This window comes from Ovis canadensis, chromosome 6 (genome assembly GCF_042477335.2).
Source record: "Ovis canadensis isolate MfBH-ARS-UI-01 breed Bighorn chromosome 6, ARS-UI_OviCan_v2, whole genome shotgun sequence".
In the NCBI taxonomy this organism is placed as follows: domain Eukaryota; kingdom Metazoa; phylum Chordata; class Mammalia; order Artiodactyla; family Bovidae; genus Ovis; species Ovis canadensis.
Window position 1 is genome coordinate 15,388,359 of NC_091250.1, and position 11,460 is coordinate 15,399,818.

An 11,460-nucleotide genomic window follows, 5' to 3' on the forward strand; every position below is an offset into this window, starting at 1 on the left:
TTTCTCCCTGGTTACCTGTGCCAGCCACACTGGGGGTTCCCAGAGGGAGTGTGCACTTACCCCATCGGGGCGGGGCCTGGAGGGTCTCTTTGGTGCCATTTTTTTCCCTGTTATTAGCCCTTCCCATGAGTAGATTTATAAGCTTTGCTCTCACTTGCTCTCACAGAGCAAAGTACATTTAGGTAAAGCCTGTGCTAAGCTGGGCACATTCAGTAAGGGGACTTACGGGGAAGCTGCATTGTCTCATCACCAGAACTCACTAATACGCTTTACCAGGGGTGGGGGGGACCCAGTGACTCTCTCCTTTTTTGAACAGCATTTTTCTTCCAAGGAGCATGCAGCTCATTTTTACAAATCTTGACTGTAGCTTAGCTTTCAGTCGGTTGAAGAGTCGAACTGCTAGCTTTTATATTTTCCATTTTCCTCATTATAAATCCAACATTTCCCTGTCAGATGCACATGGTGACGTAGACATTAGAGTTTAGATAAATCAGAAATGATGCTAGAAAGAGGTGTTGGGAATATGATGTACAGGATCTGACCTTTTACAAACCGCATGAGATAGGCAGGGCATAAATTGTGTAACTGGGTTGTTTTTATGGCTTTTGAAGTCACAGTGCAGCAAGTGTCTGGGGCTCCTAGAATCAGAAGGGCTTGGATGGGTGGCCTTCTGCATCAGCAGCCCCTGATGTCTTCAGCCCTCTCTGAAACCCTGGCCAGCGACTCATCAGATATGTTCCTGATGGGCCCAGGGGAAGACAGAAATCGTTGAATTGGGAGCAGCGGGTTTCTGCTAGGGGGTTATGGAGATTCCTTAGTCAACTTGGAGCAGGGGTCCAGGCTGACCCATTGGGCCCTATAGCCTGGGTTGTGATGAGAAAACAACGTCAGCGGTGATATTTCCGAGGGAGGCTGAGACTGAGTTTCTGGTTTCTTAGATCAGCCCCGTGCACGGCCCTCCCTGAAGCAGCCTGGGGAGAGCGGCCTGGCCCCCCAGGACAGCAATCGTGGGGCTCCAGGCCACCAGTGCCCAGCCGCTGACCCACAAGCAGCTGGTCCCTCCCCCCATCCAGTCTCACAGATCGAATCTTGAGGGCTGGAAGAGAGGTCCAGCAGCCTTGTGAGTCTGGAGGTCTAAGGAGAGACTGGCAGCTGCTCACCTGGAGTAGCTGGCCCCATGATGGCATTTCTGTCATCGAATGTGCCATTGCTGCTCTAGTGTGACCGCCATCCCCCCCGGGTGGCTGGGACCGTCACGTGGCAGACCCCTGGCTCGCTCTCTCTGGCTCATCCACCCTCTAGAAGTTTCCCCAGACCCTCAGTACGAGTGGGCACTGCTGCGGGTGTGAGTGTGTGTCCCCGTGCCCCGTGTGATGTTGCATGACTAAGCGCATTAGGTTAGTGCAAGGAAGGTGTTTGCACCCTTCCTCCCACGCTCGTGGGACCAGGCAGCGTGGCAGGCATGCAGAGGCTGGATTCCACTACAGTCGGGATTTGCTCCTGCTGAGCTTTGGGGTGAGTACAGGCCGGCCTGGTCCCACGGGGGCACGGAGGCCACGCCCTGGGAGTGGAGGGTCAGTGGGTCTCTGGAGGCCAGCCGGGAGAGCCCTCAGGAGCAGAGAACGTGACCTTGGCGCCCAGCTGTCGCCGGAGTGATCAGAGCACGGCCCGAGGCTCCCTCGCGTCCGTGCGCATGGGTGTCCCTCCCACAGTGGCAGTGCTGCCGGCCATGCCCTGTGTGCACGTTCTCGGAGGGAACAGAGCCCAGAGTGTCAGGGTTCACGAGGCTGCCCTGCCCTGGGCCTCTCTGTGTGGAGGCCAGCATTTCACATGGAGGTGCACCATCATGTGGGTTTCGGCCGTCACTGAGGGGCCACCCTCCCTTGCAGGTGCTGCTCTGGGTAGTCCTCTGGTGGGTCCGGCCTGGGGGCCCAGCCCTGCTCGAGCCACTCTGAGGGAAGGAGGCTGTCTGCTCTGTCCTGTTCACATCTCAGCTAGAAAGCTGGATTGGGTTTTGAGTTTTTTACCAGCAGCTTTTAGCTATATGTCAGAATAAAGTCAGCCACAGAGTTACCGCCTTGATCTGCTTGGTCCTCCATGTTTCTCTGAATTCTCAAAGCAGCTGAAACCCAGAATGGGGCGGGGGATGTCTGGAGGGGCAGGGGCTCGGGCACCAGCCACCATCCCAGGACTGACTCATCTGTGTGTTTGTTTCCAGTTTACCCACACTAATTATACAGGTGATTATACAGCGTCCAGAATACGACAAAAACTACATTTTTAACTGAATGCAATCTTTATACTGTGTTAATATTTGTTACATGGACCAGAAGATATTTTATTACAGGGTTTTTAATTAGTGACAAATTCATGAATACCATAGAAGAAAATATTTTAGAATTTAATGTTTCTTATATTTATGTAAACTTATGACTTCATTTATATAATTACTTACTTTTTCTTGTATAATCAGGCTTAAACATCCTTTCATATCAATTCATGTTCTGATACCTGATTTTAGTCTTTCAAATGAATGTACTGCAGTGCTTGTCTGTGTAAATCCTATGAACAAATATAGGACTTTTGTAAATGATGCACTTATTGTAATTATTCCTGTTTAATTTTTAAATGTTAAGCCATGAGAGAAGGGGTTTTCCTGAGATTGTAAAATCGTCATGACACGGTGTGCATTATCCTTCCAGAATGTAACTGAGCTCTCCAACAATCACTCTGAAATGAGCAAACTTAATTTCAACCAGGTGTTTTGTGTTTTAACGACTGACCTAAACTGTACCTTTTCTGGCAAGAAATGCTTTTTGTCTGCAGCGTGAAGTGATTTAAAAGTACTGGGTGTTAAATGTGAGCTTCTAATGAAATTTGGGCTGAAAGGATGGCTAGAAGAAGACTATGAAAATCTCTCCCATAACCTGGTCTCTGTAGACCCGGATCCCTCCTCTCTGGTGAGACTCTTCGGGGACCAATTGCGATGCCCTGCACCTGCTGTGGCGCCGGTGCGTTGGACGGTGAAGGTGCCACGTCCCCTACAGACAGACAGCATAGTGCAGTCCTGACAAAGGCCTTATTTTTATGTAAATCAGGTTTTTACAGCTGTTTGTAAACATGTTTAAAGAGTGGACCTAGGCATACATTTTTAGATTGTGATGACAGCCATTCTGGATTGTATAAGTAGCAAATGTAACTTTTACTTTTTCAGCGGCACATTAAAAAAGCCAACAAGAGATGCGTTCAGATCATGGTGGAATATTTATTATGCAGCTGGTATCTCGGTTGACAGAGACACCATGTCTCTTTACATGTGGGTTCTGCCTTTAATTTACTTGTACAATTCATTGTTACTGTTCTATTTTCCTATTAATCTTTTGTGGACTTCCTGAATATGTGACAAAGTATGTACAGTCTACTTTTGAACTATTTTTATCACAGTATTATTTATTGCTTTATTTCAATAAAGTACTGAAGCAAAATTTCCCACTGCCCATAAAGAGTGCCAAGAGTAAGCTGTACTCTCACTGAGAACAAACCAGAGCCGGTAATAGGAGCCCGTGTCATCACAAGGACATTCTGTTAAGAGAAACGGATGGATACAATGGAAGGGCCAGAAGGCAGAAGCATAGGTGTCCCCAAAGGACGACCGACAGTGTGTTCATGCCCTTGGCTCTGGAGAAAAGAGGTTCCATCACTTCACCGTCTGTGGGGACAGGGCCCCTGTGCTGCTGAGGCATGGGCAGCAGGCCGAGGGTGGGAACAAAGTGCAGGTGTCAAGGCTCACCGTCGGTCCCAGGGTGGGGTGGCCGACAGCAACCCTGACGTGGACCCGAATGATGTATTAGGGAGTGTGCGTGTGCACGCTTGTGTGTGGGAGCTTTTCATGATATTTTAGTCAACCGTCTTTATTATTCATATATCCACAGAAACAACACTGTAGCAAGGGGAAGTGGGAGGGAGAGTCAAGAGGGACAGGACACATGTACGCCTATGGCTAATTCATGTTGATGTATGGCAGAAATCAGACCGATATTGCACAGCAATTATCCTTAAGTTAAAAAGAACACAGCAAGGTGGTCAGGAAAGTATGAAAAAATGATTTATCATAGAGATTTATCCTACACTCCGTGTACCTCTGGGAGCAGGCTGTCCACCATCATCAGGCCTTCCCTCCAGCATCAGGCCATCCCCCAGCATCAGACACTAGTCCAGCATCAGGCCATCCCCAGGCATCAGACGTTCCTCCTAGCATCAGGCCCTAGTCCAGCATCAGACATTTCCCGAGCGTCAGACCCTCCTCCAGCCTCAGACCCTTCCCCAGTATCAGGCCCCCCACCTCCGGTATGAGGTGTGGCAGCCCTACTTGTCTGACGGTCCTGAACACACTCAGGCAGCCCCAGAGCAGCAGGACACTAGCTCTTGCCGGAGGTGCATCTTCAGGAATCACCTGCAGAGCAGCAGCAGCTGTTGTTGTTGGTGGGTTTTTTTTTGTTGTTGTTTGTTTGTTTGTTTGTTTGTTTGTTTTCAGGTCAAGCAGAGGCAAAGAAGAAGCACTTGTAGAGGCGGCAGTGGAGGCTGTGGGCACATTCCCCAGCTCTGCTTCCTCCCAGTGGGGGCTTGGATCTCCTGCTCTCTCACTGGCCCCAGGGCTGTCCCCTTCCAGAATCATGGTCTCCTCGATATCTCAAGCCAAGTACTGAGTTGTGTCCCAGTCTGGCGTGTCAGAGGGCTGGGAACACCCAAGCTCAAGGGCTGAAAGGATCCAAGTGGGACAGCCGGGCCCCAGCGGGTGAGAGGGCAGGGGATGAGGCTGGCCGCCCACAGAGGTCCCTGCAGCAGCACTGGAAGGAGAGCAATGATGACAGCTCACTCAGGGATGCTGCCCAGCCTAGCACTCAGAGATGTTACCACCAGCACTTTCGTGGATGCAGGAAGTCCGGTGAATGACACCACTCCACTCGGGCTGTGTGGGTGGGCACTAGTGACCATGGGCTCAGTTTTCATTCTGGTTCCAACTGTCCCTCCAAGGGCTGATGGGCTTCTCTTCTGAATGGCACAGATATTTTCTTTATGTGGGTGATCACATCCAGGCTTGTTTCTGTCGGCACTGTTGTCGCTCATCATGTGGTTTCCTCTTTACAACCTGTGCTTGCTGCTCTTCCAGTTTAACTTAGGAGCAGCCCTTATTTTCTGCATTTCCTAGTTGTCAGCGTTCACTGGGGCTTTCCAGGTGGTGCTAGCGGTGAAGATCCTGCTTGCCATTGCAACAGATAATGAGAGATGTGGGTTCGATCCCTTGGTCGAGAAGGTACCCTGGAGGAGGGCATGGCAACCCACCCCAGTATTCTTGCCTGGAGTGGACAGAGGAGCTAGTGGGCTACAGTCCCTGGGGTCGCAAAGAGTCATACACGAGTGAAGCACTTTAGCACATCCTCAGGCTTTAGTTAAGTCGCTCAGGTGGGTCCGACTCTTTGCCACTCCATGGACTGCAGCACTCCAGGCTTTCCTGTCATTCACTATCTCCTGGAGTTTGCTCCAACTCATGTCCATTGAATCAGTGATGCCATAGAACCACCTCATTCCTGTTGCATCCGCCAGAGAGGTGGCTGGGGCTTGGCAAAGTGCCTGGGCCCACTACGTGGGTGTGAACCTGCCCTCACCACTCCCTAACCATGTGTCCTCCTCTGTAAATTGGAAGGTGGCAGCACCTGCTTCCTGAGGGGCACACACAGCATCTGATATATAATCAATGTACCATCCATGTCAGCGTTGTATTTATTAATAATAGGGATAGCATTTAATCACCTTCTCCTTTTTCTCTCTTGTCACCTAACTGTGCTCCAGACCACATCTGTTTTACTTACCCCTGGAAATCCCACACCCAGCACAAACGAGACACTCAACAAATTTGTGGCTGAAGAGGCAGGGACATACCCTATCCTCAAGGAGATGAAGCTGAGCGAGACGGGGGCCTGATGATAACCCTGTGTGATGAGGAAACCCCAGGAGGACCTGTGTGGCTGTGGGGTGGGGTGTGGTGGGGGGCATGGGCAGAACCCCTGATGAGCTCCTGTGGATGCGGAAAGTGGCAGGAAGGAGGGGGTCTGTTCCTTGCGGGGTGTCCACAGATTTTACCTCACCCTTCACTGATGAGCACTTAGGCCGTTTCCAAACACGTGTCACTATTCTGGAGGAAACAAGCATTGCCCAGCTCCTACTCAATCAATTTCATAGAGTATGTTTCTAGCATTGGAGTATAAACATCTGTTTTATTCATTCCATGCCCCGTTCATCCACCCATGCAGCCAGCCATATGTTCATTCATCCATCCACTCACTAACCCATCCATCTACCCACTCACTAATCCATCCATCCATCCACCCATCCACTCATTAACTCATCTGATCATCTCGGACCCACCAAGAAGACAGATGCCTCCGCCACTCCTGCTCCCAGGAGGACCCCCAGCGTGAGTGACAGAAGCCTCGTGAGGACAACAGGGGAGACACAGAAGGGACATGCCAGCAGGCCTTCCTCCCTCTGAACAGTGAAGCACCCACCTAGTCGTAACCCCTCCTTGCGGGGGTGTCCAGGCTGGCCCTTTTCCTTTTTGCTAAACAAGCAGCTGATGGAAGACTTGATGCCCTTCTTCTTCAGGGCTTTGTGCAGCATGTCTTGGTTGCTGGTGCTGCTGCTGGGTTTGCTCCTGGGGCTGTACTGACAGCCTGTCGAGCTTCGGGGAGAGGAAACGACTGTTATCTGGTGCCCTTGTGCAAACACACAGCCTCCACAAGACCTGCTGGTAGATAGGGCTGACAGTCAAAGTGACTTTGTGTTTTACCCAGTCATTATTCTATTCTGAAACCCTTGAACTACAGCTTGGGGAACAAAGAAGTAAATAATGCATCCATAAGATTAATTTTCACAAAATCACTTTGCATGCCCCCTAATATTCTTACATTCATTATTCTATTTCTGAAAAAAGCTGATTAACTATGCTACAGATTGTTCCATTCTTGTAGTGCAATTGATGATTCAAATCTTTTAATAAATAAGCTTTTAGTTAATATATCTATGGCAGGACAACTTTTTATTGGTAGTTGTTTATTGATTGTTACATTCATCAATGTTTAGTAAAATAGTTGTAAAACACATGTAAACCTTTGTTGTGCAGAAGCTTTTAATTTTAATTAAATTCCATTTGTTTATTTTTGCTTTTATTTCCAGTATTCTGGGAGGTGTATCATAGAGGATCCTGCTGCAATTTATGTCAGAGAGTGTTTTGCCTATGTTCTCCTCTAGGAGTTTTATAGTTTCTGGTCTTACATTTAGATCTTTAACCTGTTTTTAGTTTATTTTTGTGTATAGTGTTAGAAAGTGATCTAGTTTCATTCTTTTACAAGTGGTTGACCAGTTTTCCCAGCACCACTTGTTAAAGAGATTGTCTTTTCTCCATTGTATATTCTTGCCCCCTTTGTCAAAGATAAGTTGTCAATATGTATGTGGATTTATCTCTGGGCTTTCTATTTTGTTCCATTGATCTATATTTCTGTCTTTGTGCCAGTACCATATTGTGTTGATGACTGTGGCTTTCTAGTAGAGCCTGAAGTCAGGCAGGTTGATTCCTCCAATTCCATTCAATGTATGGCAAAACCAATATAGTATTGTAAAATTAAAAAAAAAAAAAGTAAAAAACAAACAAAAAAAAAACAAAAAAAAACCCTTGGTGGATTCATGTCAATGTATGGTAAAACTAATACAGTATTGTAAAGAAAAATAAAGTAAAAATTTAAAAAAAAACCATATAAACCAAAACAAACAAAATTTTGACTGTTTTTTTGCAATATTTGTAAATTGTTTTACAAATTGATTGAATCAAAATTTATTAACAGTTTATGGGTACAGGGTGAAATAAACTATTTTTCTGCCTTAGACAGTTGACATGAACATCATAAAAAGGATGACTAAGGAGAAAGTTCATGTTTCATGCAAAGAAGGCATAAAACTATTTATAACTCCCTTTTCAAAACACAAGTCTGGGAAAATTAAAGACAGGAGGGCAACGTGGACTCCAAGAACTAATCAACTGAACACTCAATAGCAATAAAATATGAGTAACCAAACAACAACACAATTATACTAATCATACAATGACCAAATGTTGTCTTAGACTACAGTGTTTAGACATGCATGACAGCAATCTAGAAAAGAAGACACTTGGAGTCAGCAGGGAGAATAGAGCTTGATGAAAATTATTAGGTTTTGTTTCCCCCTTGGCCCCTGGTAACCCTGTTTCTTTTTCATTTTTTTAGGGTTCAAACTCGTACTTTATGAAAACAATCAGATACTATCAGTTAGAGTCACAGCCATGAAAATCAATTTTACTTCATATGTTTTGCTATTGATAATAAAAATGTCAACAATAGTAAGAGCAATTGTTAATCAAAGCTTTTCAATGACTGTTATTAATTAATTAATTTATTTTATTTTATTATTGGAGTATAGTTGCTTTAGGAAATCTTTACAATAAAGAGCATAATTTTATATGTGTGTTTCCAAAGAAAGGGCTTCCCTTGCAGATCAGCTGATAAAGAACCTGCCTGCAATGCTGGAGACCTGGGTTGGTCCCTGGGCTGGGAAGATCCCCTGGAGATGGGAAAATGTCAGGAGCCATGTTAGGTATTACTGACAAAATGGAGACACGGCCCCAACCCCCTCTCCTTGTCCTGCAGGCGTGGACCCAGGATGAAAGAGTTAGGCCTTATAATTCTGACTTGGTTTTTCCTCTTCTCAGCTGAGTTGACTAAAAAGGAGTATTAAGGTGCTTATTGTTTTTGAGAGGAGCATGAGAAGGCACAAAGCCTTCTGCAGCTGTGCTCAGAGAATAATTCATAAAATTAATCATTGACATTTGTTCAAGGACATTTACAAAAGAGGGTTCCAGGATGAACACATAGGCTGCAGCTTGAGGCCATGGGAGGGATTGCTATCTGAAGCCTATTTGTGAGGAAAATGTTTAAGGCAAAGGAGTTTGTTGAATTTAGGGCTTAGAAATAATTAAAATAGTTAGAAGTTAAAGATTTAAGGAATGTTGTAATGTTAACATATTTTACTATAGCTTATAGAGGTTAGGAATTTTAGAGATACTAATAGCTGGAAGTATTTTTAATAGTTAGTGAGCTCAGGATACTAGGGGCAAACAGGACTTAGAAAGATAAGAAATAAGCTGAGGCTTGTGGTATGCATCCCAGACTTGAAGCACAAGTTACAATATAATCATGAGTTAAAGGAAAAACTATTCTGAGAGAACCGCTGAAGCAGGAACTCTGTTTGAAGGGCAACAATGATTTATAGAGATAATAAATCTGGGTGAGGGGGAACTGAAAATGTCAAACCTCTGACCTAATGCTTTTGGAAAAATATAAAGGAGAATCTTAAGCTTGAAATAAATAGGCAGTCCAAGAAAACTGAGAGGCTGCCTCAGTTTCTCACCAACACCACTCACCCCTTCAGGTTGAATCCCTGGCTGCTGGAGTTGGACTCTGGAAGGAAAGGCTATCCGCTCCAATATTCTGGTCTGGAGAGTTCCAAAGGGGTCTCAAAGAGTGGGACACGACTGAGCAACTTTCCTTTCTAAAGAAAAACTGATTCTCAGCTCATCAGATATATGCAAGCCAAACATAAATCCCTAGACTAGGAATCATACTCCAGAGCTGGCTTAAGCAAATATTGTAGTTTATAATGAATCATTTGATAATCATTGCATAATAAGTGGTAGAAGTCAATTTCTATTCATGAAATATAAAGCCTGCTGACCAACAAACACAATTAAAATATCATTCTACTTTCCCCATGTTCAAATCCTCATTTTATTACAAAAGCTTTTCCAGTAATCAAGGCAATAGGAGATGAGTCTAATAGGGTACCAAAATGGACTCAAGTGTCTCTGGTCATTTAAATTTCAAAAATACCTGCTATTATAATTCAATAGAGAAATGATAATTTTCAATAAACAAGGCTGAGATAACTGAATATCCACATGGAGGAATAAGCTCTTATTTTTACTTCATAGCATACACAACTATTAACATGAATGAAATAAAATGAATCGTTGCTGTTGTTCAGGTACTAAGTCATATCCAACTCTTTGCCACCTGATGGGTTGCAGCTCATCAGGCTTCTCTAACCTTCACCATCTCCCAGAGTTTGCTCAAACTCATGTCCATTGAGTCAGTGATGCTATCCAACCATCTCATCCTCTGTTTCCCCCTTTGCCTGTCCTCAACCTTCCCTAACATCAGGGTATTTTCTAATGAGTCGGTTCTTCTCATCTGATGGCCAAAGTATTGGAGCTTCGGCTTCAGCATCAGTCCTTCCAATTACTATTCATGGTTGATCTCTTTTGAGATTGACTGGTTTGATCCCCTTGCTGTCCAAGGGACTCTCAAAAGTCTCTAGCACCACAATTCAAAAGTAACAATTTTTCATCACTCTGCCTTCTTTATGACCCAACCCTCACACGTGAACATGACTACTGAAAAAACCATACCTTTGACTATACAGACCTTAGTCAGCAAAGTTATGTCTGTACTTTTTATTTATTTTATTTTTTATTTTTTAAAGCTCTAACCTGACTTGGCTTTATGGATTTTTTTTTTAACTTTACAATATTGCATTGGTTCTGCCACACATCAACATGAATCCACCATGGGCATATGCGTGTTTCCCATCCTGAAGCCCCTTCCCACCTCCCTCCTCGTACCATCTCTCTGGGTCATGCCAGTGCACCAGCCCCAGGCATCCTATATACACTGTCTAGGTCTGTCATGGCTTTACTTCCAAGAAATCATAGATGAATGAATCATAGATGTAGACATAAAAATTAAAACTAAAAAATTTAGCATAAAACAAAATATCTTTTAAAACTTGGGGTGAGAATTTTTTTAATGAACATAAAAATGATGGATCTTTAAAAAACAACAAAAGGAACTTCATTACCATTAAAAATAATTGGTAAAAGTTTCTTAAGTATAAACGACACCATTAATAAAATGAAAATATAAGTTATAGATTGTGAGTAAATATTTGCAAAACTTATATTTGATAAATTATTTTATCTGTACAGAGAAGACTTTATAGTCAAAACAACAAGAAAAAAAAGCTACTTAAAGGTTTGATGAATTATCTGAGCACACATTTGACAAAATAAAACACACAAACCATCTATAAACACATGAAAAAATACTAAGCATCATTAGTCATCAATGCCATTCTTATTAAAATTACAACTTAAACCACAAGAAGAGACTATTGTACCCTATTTAGAATAGCTAAAATGAATAAGAGCTTCAAATCTTGGTGAAAATGTGGAACAAGTTGAATGCTTATGCATTTCAAATAAGAATACAAGGTTAAATAACTTTTAAAATAGTTTAGCAGTATCTTATAAAGTTA

At 44.1% G+C, this 11,460-nt stretch overlaps 1 pseudogene; it reads left to right on the forward strand.

Annotated features, from left to right (window-relative positions):
- LOC138442848 (liprin-alpha-1-like) overlaps positions 1–1,955 on the forward strand; it is a 56,319-nt pseudogene extending 54,364 nt beyond the window's left edge.
- The last annotated feature ends 9,505 nt before the right edge of the window (positions 1,956–11,460 follow it).